This window comes from Anser anser (assembly GCF_964211835.1).
Source record: "Anser anser genome assembly, chromosome: 15".
NCBI lineage: Eukaryota > Metazoa > Chordata > Aves > Anseriformes > Anatidae > Anser > Anser anser.
Window position 1 is genome coordinate 15,792,903 of NC_139736.1, and position 12,637 is coordinate 15,805,539.

A 12,637-nucleotide genomic window follows, 5' to 3' on the forward strand; every position below is an offset into this window, starting at 1 on the left:
CTTCCAGCCTCAGCCATTCTGTGATTCTGGGAGATCCAAGCCTATTAAGGTCCTTCGTCTAAGCTTTTCGGTTTAATTTAAATAAAGAGATGTCAGGATATTCTTAGCAAGGCAACATTTCCTATCTAGTTTACTGGAGCCTGGTCTTGGCAGTCTCAGTGATATGCTACAAAGGACTACTTGCTCTCCTCAAGCTGGTCTGTGAAAGAGGACAGCTTTTCATCTACGTAGGGAACAGTACACTTAGCATTGCCTGTTTCTGGTTTTCTCTAGAGGGAAGCTGAATTTTATGACTGACATGGACTTCTTCTGTGGTAAAAATGTGCATCTCTTTTCCTAAAGGAAAGAGATGAATGCTAAATGGAAATAAACACTTTCTTCTTAATAATCTCATTAACAACAATGCTTTTGATGATGCATTACATGGGGATACATCAGTATGATGAAATCAATGAAGTAATTCACCAGGATAAAGCAATACGCAGGCCCTTTACTTCACAATGATGTTTAAGATTTTCAGTCACTGTTGGTTTTAAATATTTAAAGCACTTTCAAGTAACTTTACTGTGTTTTAGGGATACTGATAGAAAATAAAATATTTAAATTGTCTCAGTACCTTAAGAGCTACAGAGAACATAGGTTCAATGTATCAGAAAATTCAAGATTTTAAGTCATAATTTTAAATGTCTGACTCCAGACAAAAAGGAAGTCACGTTAGCTGTGAAATGGATAGCATCACGTTGAAATTCCTAGCTTTCCAAATCAATCTTGCAATTAGTGTAGGGGGCATGAAATTACCTAAATCAGTCAATAGACTGCTTACACTAATTATTGTCATTTTGCTACTTCAAATGTTGGTGGGTTTTTTTGTTGTTTGTTTGTTTTGCTTTGTTTTTGTGGCTCAGTATTTAACACTTAAGAAACTCTTTGCCACATAAGTAATTTTTATTTGAGGAGATACTAATTGTAACTTCCTTATGCCAGAAACTGAACTGCATGAAAGAACCATTTCCTTTCATTTTCTGATGTGAAGCATGATGTAGCTCTTATGAGGATGACTGCATTTCAATATAAGTTTAAGAAGTAATCTATTTTGCTTGTAGATTGGAAAAGCAGTGTTCAACTGCCTCCAGTTCTGTTTTACCCAGAGAAAACTAAGGATCATGGAATAGCATCTTCAGACAATCGTGTTTTCATTTTGACAAAAATAAAATTTAAAAAATGCTCGGTTGCTAAAGAAATACCAGTACCAAAGATGACCTTCTTGCATTTCAGTTTCCATTCCTGTTTTTCACAAAGCGTATTCTAACATAAACAAAGCTCTAGCAGACAAATGAATACTTTTCTTTTGCTTGTTTAAGCCACCTCTGCTTGACCTGTATGCTCATCTCAATCCAGACATGATTCTTTCAAAGCAGATGAAAGCTTTCCTACTTGTAGGTGAGCCTTGAATCAGGTCCTTAAATCTGTTTAGATGAAGGGGACAATGCAGGGCTCCTTCAGTTCAAGAGGATAACCCAGAAATAAAAAAATAAAACTAAAAAATAAAATAAAACAGATTGTGTACAGAGGAATCACACCAATATAAGACAAATGTAAATTCTCTTTCACTAGAAGGGCATTGTAGTGGTAAGTTGACACTTACTAAAATAAATAAATAAATAAATAAATAAATAAGTGGAAAATGGAAGCATATCAGAAGCAACAAAGAATGCACCAGACTGCAGCCAGACTGAATCCAGGACTGCAGAAATGTACACAATTATGCAGTGATGTGATAAGCATGGTACGTTTTGGCCCTGGGAAATATATGTTGTACATAGCTTGGGTGTACACATCCTGTTGGCTCGCTTTTTTTCATGTAACATTTATTTAATTGTAAGGGAGGTGACTTTTTTAAATGATGGCCAAGTTATCATTTGATGTTTCATAAAAATGAAACAAAACCTTTCATATCCAAGTGAACCAGGCAGAGGTCACCGTACTAACTGAAGTTTATAAAATTATGCTAGTGATTAGTAGGAGTCTTAGCACCATAGGCAATTTCTACGTTAGCTGTTACTAATGGGCTTTGAGCAGCCTGGGCTGGGGAAAGTGTCTCTGCCTATGGCAGGGGTTGGAACCAGGTGGGCTTTGAGGTCCCTTCCAACCCAACCCATTCTCTAATACTATGATAAATCATGGCTGACTGAACACACCTACCAATAAGCAAATAGGCTTCCTGATGCAGTGTAATAAATCCCTCACCTTTAAAAAGAAAATTAAACATGTTGTTGAAATGACTGTAGCTTTTTTAATTGCACACAGGTATTTAGCTCTGACAAAGCTTGCAAAGATGAATGGAATGCATTTTTTTCTCTTTGAAAAACAAATAAAACATACAATTTTTCAGAAGCTTTAGTAAAGTTTAACACATAGTTAATGTTTTTCACAGCACATCTCAGTAAACTAAATGTCTTTCTTTTTCTATAATTCCTGACATTTATTTAAAAGACCTACAACGAACAGCTATTACTGACGGCCTATTTCTGTCTCCCATTTTCAGAATCTCATATTCACAGAATCCCAGGATGACAGAGATTTGGGAGGGCCCTCTGGAGATCACCCAGTCCAACCCCCTGCCAAGCAGGGCACCCAGGTCACATCGTACAGGAAGGCATCCAGTGCATTTTCAGTATCTCCAGGGAAGGAGACTTCACAACCTCTCTGAGCAACCTGTGCCAGTGCTCTGTCACCCTCACTGTCTCAAAATGTTTTCTCACATTCAGCTGGAAATTTCCATTTTACCTCAAATATTCTAGTGCCCCTTATTTCCTTTGGTGAAGAAAACTGTTTCTACAGTATTACCAACACAAGATATTTGCTAGATTTCCAGTAATTCATTTTCTGTTAAGTTTCCAGCATGAAGAACATCACATTTCTGCCTGAAAATGAATTAAGTTTTCTCCATTTCTTTATGAATTTATATTCAGAGCTCATCTGTGCCACATATTCTTTATAGATAATGAGCAAGGCATCTTCACTTAGCTGTCACTGTAGAAGTGAAATGTTTACAGTGTGCACTTCAGAGATTCTGGCAGCTCACATTCTAAGAATACTTTTTTCTTCCCGACAATAAGCGTTGCTTTAAATTTCTTTTAAACATGAACAGAAAAAATGTTATTTGAAAAATCCTTGAACTTTGTTTTCGCCTAGTAAGACTGTTATAAGAAATGCTAGTTTAGATACAGCATGCTTATGATATGTTTCATGAGATGTGACAGACCATTAGCCTCCTTAATGTCTTGTAGAACTTATTGAGAAACTACAAACATCTCATAATTAATTGACAGAGCGATAAATACATTTGTCTATGAAGCTTATGAACAAAAGATCCATCATATAACTTTTAAATGTATTTTCCAACATATTTACACAGTAATATTTTGGGGATCCTCTACTGATAAAGAAGAGAAACCTCAGTCATGAGTCTCCTGCCAGGTTTGAGTAGGTACATGAAATCCACAAAATATATTTATCTTTTAATTACATCTCTGAAGTCGTCCTTTTTTTTACATACATTACATACAAACATGCCTATAGTAAAGACTATTTTAAGATTTCATTTATGAGCACATGTCCAGTCAGAGGCTTACAATGACATGCTTAAAAGCCTGGTACTGAACCAGGTACTGAAAAAATATATATTTTTTTTGTTCTTCATTCTTGGGAAACCTTGTATAGTTTGAATAAATCTTTGAAACATGACCAAAAGAATCTCACACTAGATTGTCTTTCATTGAAGTCATAATGTAAGATTCATTGTAGATACAGTTCAAAGCTGTCTGGTTTTGAATCTGTGCTATAAAAGGCATAAAAGTGACAGATTCTTCTCACCAGCAAGGATAAAAGTACCTGCATACAGACTTCCACAAGTCTTTTCTTCATATGCTTTGTCCTTCAATTAATCTGAGAATACTTGAACCTACTGGGATTGCTTTCTGTAATCAATCAAATTTCCAAGCATAATTAATAACATAGTCTTAAATTAAATACATTAGATCATTGGAGCCAATTCTAAAGGAAAGACAGTTCCTGAATGTTGACAGTTCAAATATCTTTGGTACCTACTGGAGTTCTGATTTAGAAAAACCTGGCTTGATTCCCAAAGATCTTTGGATTTCTTTTACTTCTGGAACAGTATCATTGGGTAAACACATCAGTCTTAACACCACAAATAATTCAAAAGATTTTTTTTAAGTTAATATTTGATTCACTGATAAAGCATTACTGATTTAACTTCTGTTTTCCTACAAACAAAAATTTGCAGATCTACATGTCCAAATATAAAATTCCCTATAATTACTAGTTCCAAATGAATTCTTAAAAAATATTTAAAACTAAATTTACAGTATATTATCACTCTAAGATTACTGGAACTAATCCCATTTTGTAGAATGCAGCAACCTTTGCCATTGTTAAATCTGCTAGTAGAATGACTCTTTTGGCATATTTACAGGGTTTTTTTGCTTATATTATTTACCTTAGAAAACTGTATCAGGGAAAAGATATTTTTGTTGCATAAGATACTGTTACAGTGGGTAGAATAAGAAACCTAATAAAATTAGATGGTCTCACCTTTACTAACAAAGGATTACTTGGCACAGACTGAGCTATTCATTGATATCCTTTGGGAATATGAACGTAACTCTTATTTTAGTTTTCTACTACAATTATTACCTGAAACTGTTAACCCTTCTCATATTTATATCAAAATTCCAATCTAAATCAGGGACATTATCCGACAAATAAAAATAACAATGATTCAGTAACATCTTTAGTATTTTCTCCATCATAACATAGTAGTAAATCATTTTCAAAAGATCTAGCCAAATGATGGTAATAGACATAATTCCAAATGCTCACGGAAATAAAGAAGTTCATTTGGAAGAACAAGGTGAAGAAAAGTGAACAAGGTGAAAAGAAAGTTTAGGCTGAGTATCAGAAATGTTGAAGTTGAGCATCAGAAAACTTTCTTATTGTGACAGTAATGTAATCGTTGTGGACAAAAGCTTTGGTTAAACAAAAAAATCCCCCAGTGGCATACTAATTTGTTTTGAAAAAAAAAAAAATAAATCCAACCCTAACTTTGTTTCTTCAAACATCACCTAAAGTAAAACTACAGAATGTTTCAAATCCCACCTTGCCCCAAAAAACTCAATTACCTCCGCTGTATGTGTGTTATTTTTGTCCCCCTCTTAAATCCAGCTTAATTCACAGAACTAGAGAATAAACTAGAATATGGTCCTAGTGTAACTGAAGAGCAAGAGGGGACCAGCTGTGGGTGAGCTGGAAGCAGAAATGAGTTAAACCACATGTGCCATCATTAGAATCAGTCTTGAAACTACAGTCACATCCCAGAATCATTACTTAATTCTGTACTGGTACAACCAAGCTTATATGTTGAGGGAAACTGGCTATAGCGATTCAGCAAATTATCTAAACCAAGATGTAAAATTGCACACCTCCTTGAATAACTTTGTGAACTGATGAAGTAAACAATTAGCTTTTTCTGCCATTAGTCTTTTATTAGCTTTCCTCCTAATGCTGTCAAATTACCATCTTTTCATCTGTAGAGTTTGCACCATTTTCAACAGATGCACTTAAATATCAGTCACTGTCACACAGTTATAATTACTTTGCAGAGGTTGTTGTGCCATCTCCAACATGCTTTCTGTTTCTTTCCATGAATCTCTCCTGACTTTGCGAAGAAAGGCTGCCCAGAACTCAACATGAAAATTCAAACACAGCACCAGGAAAGCTTAATACAGAAATAGGGTTTCTGCAAACCCATGTTATACTGATCTAAAACTGGTTTTAACCTCATGCATATTCTACAGTTTGCTGTTATTTGCATGGCCTCTGAAGCCTGTCTGCATCCTTTGTTCTGGTCTGTCATCTCCTTACACTGTCTCCTGGCCTTGTACTTTCCAGAGTCAGCAGTGCGGTGTATTTAAGCAAACCCTAATGTTAGAAAGTGGGGAGAAACCTATTTTGTATATATGGCCAATTATAATTGTAATTTCTCTCTAGTCAAACCAGGAGGATTAAGCAGAAGCCAAAAATATATGGCAGCAGGCTGTACCAAAGTAACTCCTGGTAAAGCAGGAGAAATAATAAAGGTAATGTGGTAACGCAGATAGAATGAATAATGTAATGCTAGTACAATACAATACAAAAAAAGCCAAATAGACAAATTTAGAGCAAATTATTATTGTAAAGACTCAGTAATCACAAGTAATTAATTCTTAATAAAATTATATTAATATTAGAATTTAATCATAACTTAAGGACTAAATTTAGTAACTGAGCACCAACCCCAAGAACATGAATTTGTTTTGAACAGAAATGAAGCAGGATTCTGGGTAAAATAAATAGTATTGTGGTCTGGAATTTCAGCACCTTACAGAAGGTGCTAACAGTTAAACTGATATCATCAATACCAAAATTTTCTAAGGGGTTCATTGTATGTACAAAAATGTATGTACCTGCTCCTGCGTGGGCTCCTCTCCACAGCCTACAGGTCCAGCACAGAATCTGCTCCTGCGGGGGTCCTCCACAGGCCACAGCCTCCATCAGTGCAGGTCCACCTGCTCCACCGTGGTCTCCTCCACAGGCTGCAGCGTGGAACCCTGCTCCTCTGTACTCCAAGTATTCCACGGGCTGCAGGGGAACAGCCTGCTCCTCCATGGTCCTCTCCGCTGGCCGCAGGTGAACTTCAGCTCTGGCACCTGGAGCACCTCTCCCCCTCCTTCTTCACTGACCTTGGTGACTGCAGGGCTGTTTCTCAACTTGGGGATGGGTCAGTGTTTCTCACTCCTCACTTGCCCAACCACTGTTTCGCAGCAGGTTTTTTTCCCCTTTCTTAAATATGCTCTCACAGAGGCGCAAACAACGTCGCTTATTGGCTCAGCTCTGGGCAGTGTCAGGGCCCTTTGGAGCTGGCTGAAAGTGGCGCTTACCTAACGTAAGACAGCTCCTGGATTCTTCTCACAGAAGCCGCCTTTGCAGCTCCCAGATACCAAAACCTTGCCATGTAAACCCACTAAACATTTTTGTTGGTGACATGGATGGTGGAATTGAGTGTACCCTGAGCAAGTCTGCAAATGCTGCAGCACCTCCCCTATGAAGAGAGGCTGAGGGAATTGGGGTTGTTCAGCCTGGAGAAGAGAAGGCTCCATGGAGGCCTTACAGTGGTATTCCAGTACTTAAAGGGGGCTTATAAAAAAGTCGGAGAGTGACTTTTTATGTGGGCAGAGAGTGATAGGACAAGGGGGTAACAGTTTTAAACTAAAAGAGGGTAGATTTAGGCTAGATATTCAGAAGAAATTCTTCACTCAGAGGGCAGTAAGGTCCTGGCCCAGGCCAGGAGGAGCTGTGGGTGCCCCATCCCTGGCAGTGCCCAAGGCCAGGCTGGGTGGGGTTTGGGCAGCCTGGGCTGGTGTTCCTGCCCATGGCAGGGGTTGGAACCAGGCAGGCTTTGCCTAACCATTCCCTGATTCTCTGATTCTTTGATAAGCAACAGTATTTAAGGAACAGAGTTAGCTCCTGATTGTCAGCTTATGTAAGTGGTAAAAGAAGAATTAAAACTAGAATAGTGAAAATTATTTCAAAAAGATATGAGTACCCATTCTTGGGAAAGACAATACTTTAGTAAGAATAAAACACTTTTCTCCATGAATAAATGAGCAGTATTGCCTGTACGGATCTTACGTATTTGGTTTTATTTTATCAGTAAATTGTTTTGTTTCAAACTTTATAAAGGTTGTTTGAATATTCTCCAATATGAAGATATCTTCTGCTAGCCTTGGACCTGATCTATTGTATTTGACTGAAAATATGTTTCAACCAGACTTTCAACCAGACTCTTAACAACTGTTATTTCCAAAGAGCTCACAGACTTACAGAGATGAACTGGAATATCAGAGTCAATGGCATCTTTGGCACATTTCTCTGAACAGGACTGGTCTGTGGGGACAGTTATCTGGTTATATTATACGGGTTATCCCACTACTATTAGACACACTACTCCAATATAACAAGTGGAACAGGCATTTGTGCAGAAAGTTACCAGACAAACTGAACCAAAAAAAAAAAAACCTGCTAGATATTTAAAACCAATAAAAGCCTTTACAGTAAGTTAATAAAACTAGGAGTGCCTTCGCAGGATTTTGCAGATGGGCATTACGAGACCTTCCGGTCAGGTCAGTATACAGCACATTTTTATTACAGAACACATCAACCTAATTCTGGTAAAAATGTGGGCGGAATGTGCAGGGGAATGGTGGTCCTTGCTGAAAGCAATTAATATCTTTCCTCTGTATTAAGAGTATACTGCTATCAGTTTAAAAAGCAGAAAACTTTTGGAAAAAAAAAAAAAGCTGATGTTGCCAAATTTTCAAATTAAATGAACTCTATTAAATTAGTGGATTTTACTCAGCAGTAACTCTCAGAAAACATCTACAGAATTTTTGTGATCCAGTTTATTTTTCTTTTAGCCATTAATTAAAGCTTAAGGGACTTTTAGAGCAGAGTACTGAAATTTAGCTAGATTTTTCTTATTAAAAGAAGGAAATTCTCCAATAATTACCTCTTCCCCTAAATGCTTTTTGGCTCTCATTACAAGCAAAGTACTATGCTAATATACCTTGTCTTGCAAAAGTCTCACAATTCCTGCTAATAGAGTTAAACCTAATTCTCGACAAATAAACTCTCAATGCAGTTAATGGGAAAAAAAGAAACAGAACTACTTTGTTTGAGAATGGGTCATTACCACAGGTTCCTAATTACAAATATCTTAATGCATAATGTAAAGCACAACATTATGTAGGCTCTTAAAAATTAAAGGTGTAGCAAGATCAAAGATCTGACGTGTCCTTGGAATTTTTTATATGTACATTTTGAATGCTCCAAAGACAAAAAGAGCAAACCTGCAAAATACAAAGATTTATTCATTTACCCTTCAAAAATGTTTACTAATAATTTATGCAGTTTACAAGACTGCATAAAAAGACTTGATTTTGACTCAGGCCACATTCTAAAACCGATTTTAATCTGCCCACTCCTCAACCCTCTTGACAGAGAAGGTTTCACACCTACTAGTTAATGAAGGATTAGTACTTTCCTCTAGAGTAAGTTGCAAACACAACCAAGGTTAAAGCAAAGGACATTCATCCTGAATTAGCTGATATAATGCTATCAAACATGAACACAGGTGACTGATGACATATTCCTATTACTGTACCAAGCATTTATCAATACTACACTACAAATTATTTTCTGTATCAGTTTTCTTATTGCCATGAGATGGTATATTTTGTTGAATTTACTTCACTGAAAAAGTATATAGAGAAAAGCACTGGTAACAGAACACATAATAAATCACAGTAACCAAATTACAAAATAAAGGATCTGGATCTGACTTGCTAGTCAGAGTTTTGCTGTCTTGAATGACTTCACAATAGTTGTATTTTTTTTCTGATATTTCAGAAGCAATCTGCAAGAAAGAGTATAGCAGTTAATGCAGTCCATAATGCAGAACTCTTCTGCAAGCATAGGCGGACTATACCTTAACCAAGAGCTGATGAATTAAAACACTGTTTAGAGTGAAAAAGTCTGTTTTACCAAAGCAAAAATTTCCACTATTTTTTTTCCTGAAAATACTTTTCATGTATTTAGTTTCCAGGAGGATTATTATCTAAAACTTTGAAACTTTCACTAACATGAACATTTTATGATCTGGCTAATTCTGGAAATAAGGAATTTATATAAATTTATATCTGGCACACTTGTAAAGCTTCAGGATTCTACATTTGCAAAATTACTGAATGTTGTTGCCAAATTCATTCTGTCTATTCTCATTCTCATTATTGTTATTAATGCAAATGTCTGCCTTCCTCTACCTCCCTGATAACATAGATTCTGTAAAAGCTAAGCTCTTTTGATTTCTTTAGCTTTCTAGATGTACTCTTCCTGAGGGGCATGTAGGCACAGACTGGGAATTAAGGCTATTGAACGAAAATTATTTCCTATTTGGCATTGTGCAGAAAGCAGACTCTGGAGAATCCCATCTCTCAAACTGATCTTGTCCTGGGCCCCACAGACAAAAATGATTATTGTGAACTTAAGAACAGCAGCTCCTCCTTCATGGCCACAGCACCCTCCTTAACCCCACCCCGCAGTGCCCTGCCACACACACTCTTTTCCTCTCCTTTAGAACAAAATGGCAGAAGAAAATATAATTAATAATGGAAAAGGTTTCTGCTAGGGGGTATACAATTCAGTCAGGTTGACAAGTATTTACTTGAAGCTCATGCACAAGTAAGAGTAATTCACAGAATCATGGAATCACTAAGGTTAGAAAAGGTCTTCAAGATCATCAAGTCCAGCCATCAGCCATCACCCTACTACCAATGTCACCCACTAAACCATGTCCCTAAGCACCAGGTCCAACCTTTCCTTAAATACCTCCAGGGACAGTGACGCCGCCACTTCCCTGGGCAACCTGTTCCAATGCCTGACTGCTCTTTCTGAGAAGAAATGTCTCCTCATTTCCAACCTGAACCTCCCCTGGCACAACTGGAGGCAGACATTCCATTCTCTTGGGAAGATAAAGAAGAATGGGAATGGCTCTCTAGAGGAAACAATCTCAGGAGCAGGGGTTCCAAGAACAAATACGAGGAGTAGCCAAGCTACCAAGCTTGGAGTAGAACAGGTCACTACGGTCGGTATCTATATGGTCACTATGGACAGACTATGGTCATCCTCCCTAAAACTGAAGAGCTCTGTTTGAATTCCACCAGAACTATGGCTGCTAAAAGAACTGAAATATTTCTGCAAGTGCTTGGGATGGCATATTGTTGAACATCAACATAGATACTTGCTGTATCTACTTGCAACAATGCATAATTAAGGGTTAAAAAATAGTTGCAAATACAAATTGGTTATGATAAATAATCTGCCGTATCATTGTTCAACTAATATTGCTTACATCATTTTAGTAGAAATTAAACTGAAAGTGGTCTAAGTGAAATAAATCTATCTGTATTTAATAACCAAGGATAATTAGTGTGTGCAGTATGAATAACATAAGTTACCACAAGGACGAACATGCATTTACTTTGAAGTATGACAGCAGCTAACGCTGTAACCCAAAACGTCCCAAGAAGTTAGGCACCTGGCATGCCAAATAAGCCCTAGAGAATTTTCTTGCATCAGGACATTGTAATATCTTCAGCTGTCACTGCCATAAATGTACTTTCAGCTACTTTCAGGTAGCTGCTATTTATTTCCCAAACACACACAGAATACCAGTGTAGGTCAGAGCTGCAATTTTCTGTTTTAGGACTGAAGTTAGCAGTGTGGTAATGCCTGTGGAACCAGCAGAACAAACAAACAACTCTTTCAAATAAGACTTGATGTACACTGTTTCAAATGCATCATGTGTCAGATGATCTAGTGTCAATCCCAGTCTGTGCAACACCTCTATGTCTTCCTGTCTTTTGCCAATATGTAAAACATCTGTGCTAATATTGAATCAAATAAATTCTTTGAAGTAGCTTGAAAAATGCTGACATCACATCTGAAGTGCCTTCAGCACCACTTTTATGGAACTGAAAGCCACTAAGGCAAATACTTACTCTCCCCTTTCACACACAGCCTATCACAGAACCACAGGATTACAGAGCAGCTGAGGTGGGAAGGGACCTCTGAACAACACATGAACTGTCTATGTCCCCTCTTCTTTTCACTTTGATGTTTGGTACTTGGTCCACTTGCCTTCTTTCCTACGTAACTTTACTGTGTTATCTTTAAATGCTTTTGTTAATATTTTCCTTCTTTTCTGTGGCAAAAGCCATGGAACTTCAAATGCGTGTAGAAGGATCACATTCGAGTTTGCCACACAAATATATGTGCGGTGCAGCTGAGCATCAGAACTGTGCCCATACGCACACACTTTTCTCATTTTCCCAGCTGGTCTGGGCTCGAGACAAGTAGCGTGATGTGACCGACTGAACCTGCAGCTGCACAAGGTAAGGTCATCCAGTCTGCACAAACCTGCCCTTGCAAAGATGCTCCATACAGCGGCTGACCATGCTGCTTGGGAGACCTGATTCCTACATGAGTGCTATTCTCTACAGAAGGTCCTAGCAAATGAGATCAGTTGGCTTTTTTTTTTTTTAAACGAACAGTATGTCTGTGCAACAGTTCATAAAACTGAGTAATGAAGTCTAGTTGTTATGACAGAAGGCTGGAAATATGGAAGAGAGTGAATGGGCTGAGGGAATTTTGAAAACTCAAGTTTGATTACTTTTGTAAAAAAAAAAAATCAGGGAAACTTGTTTGAAAGGTTCCAGGGTAAAGTACAAGCAACAGTTATTGAGCTTTTGAAGTAAAATTATTTTATCTTTCTTTTTATTTTGAACAGTTAGTATCTAAAATGCTGAAAGCAGAACACTAATATTGCAAACCACAAAAAGCACATTTGTGTAGAGACATTAAGTAACTAATGGTATTGTTATATTTCTTTGTAATAGTGCAGTTGCAGAGCACAGGTAAGGATTATGTATATTTTGCGTATAGTTAAGTAGTTTTAGCC

General features: G+C 37.3%; 1 long non-coding RNA gene across 2 annotated transcripts in view; it reads right to left on the reverse strand.

The window, feature by feature from the left end:
• Nucleotides 1-4,515: 4,515 nt before the first annotated feature.
• The window catches only part of LOC310882008, a 124,985-nt gene continuing 116,863 nt past the window's right edge, over nt 4,516-12,637 (reverse strand). For both annotated transcript variants that reach the window (XR_014572752.1, XR_014572753.1), the window contains exon 4: nt 4,516-9,535. This is a non-coding gene — a long non-coding RNA (uncharacterized lncRNA). The remainder of the gene's footprint in view (nt 9,536-12,637) is intronic.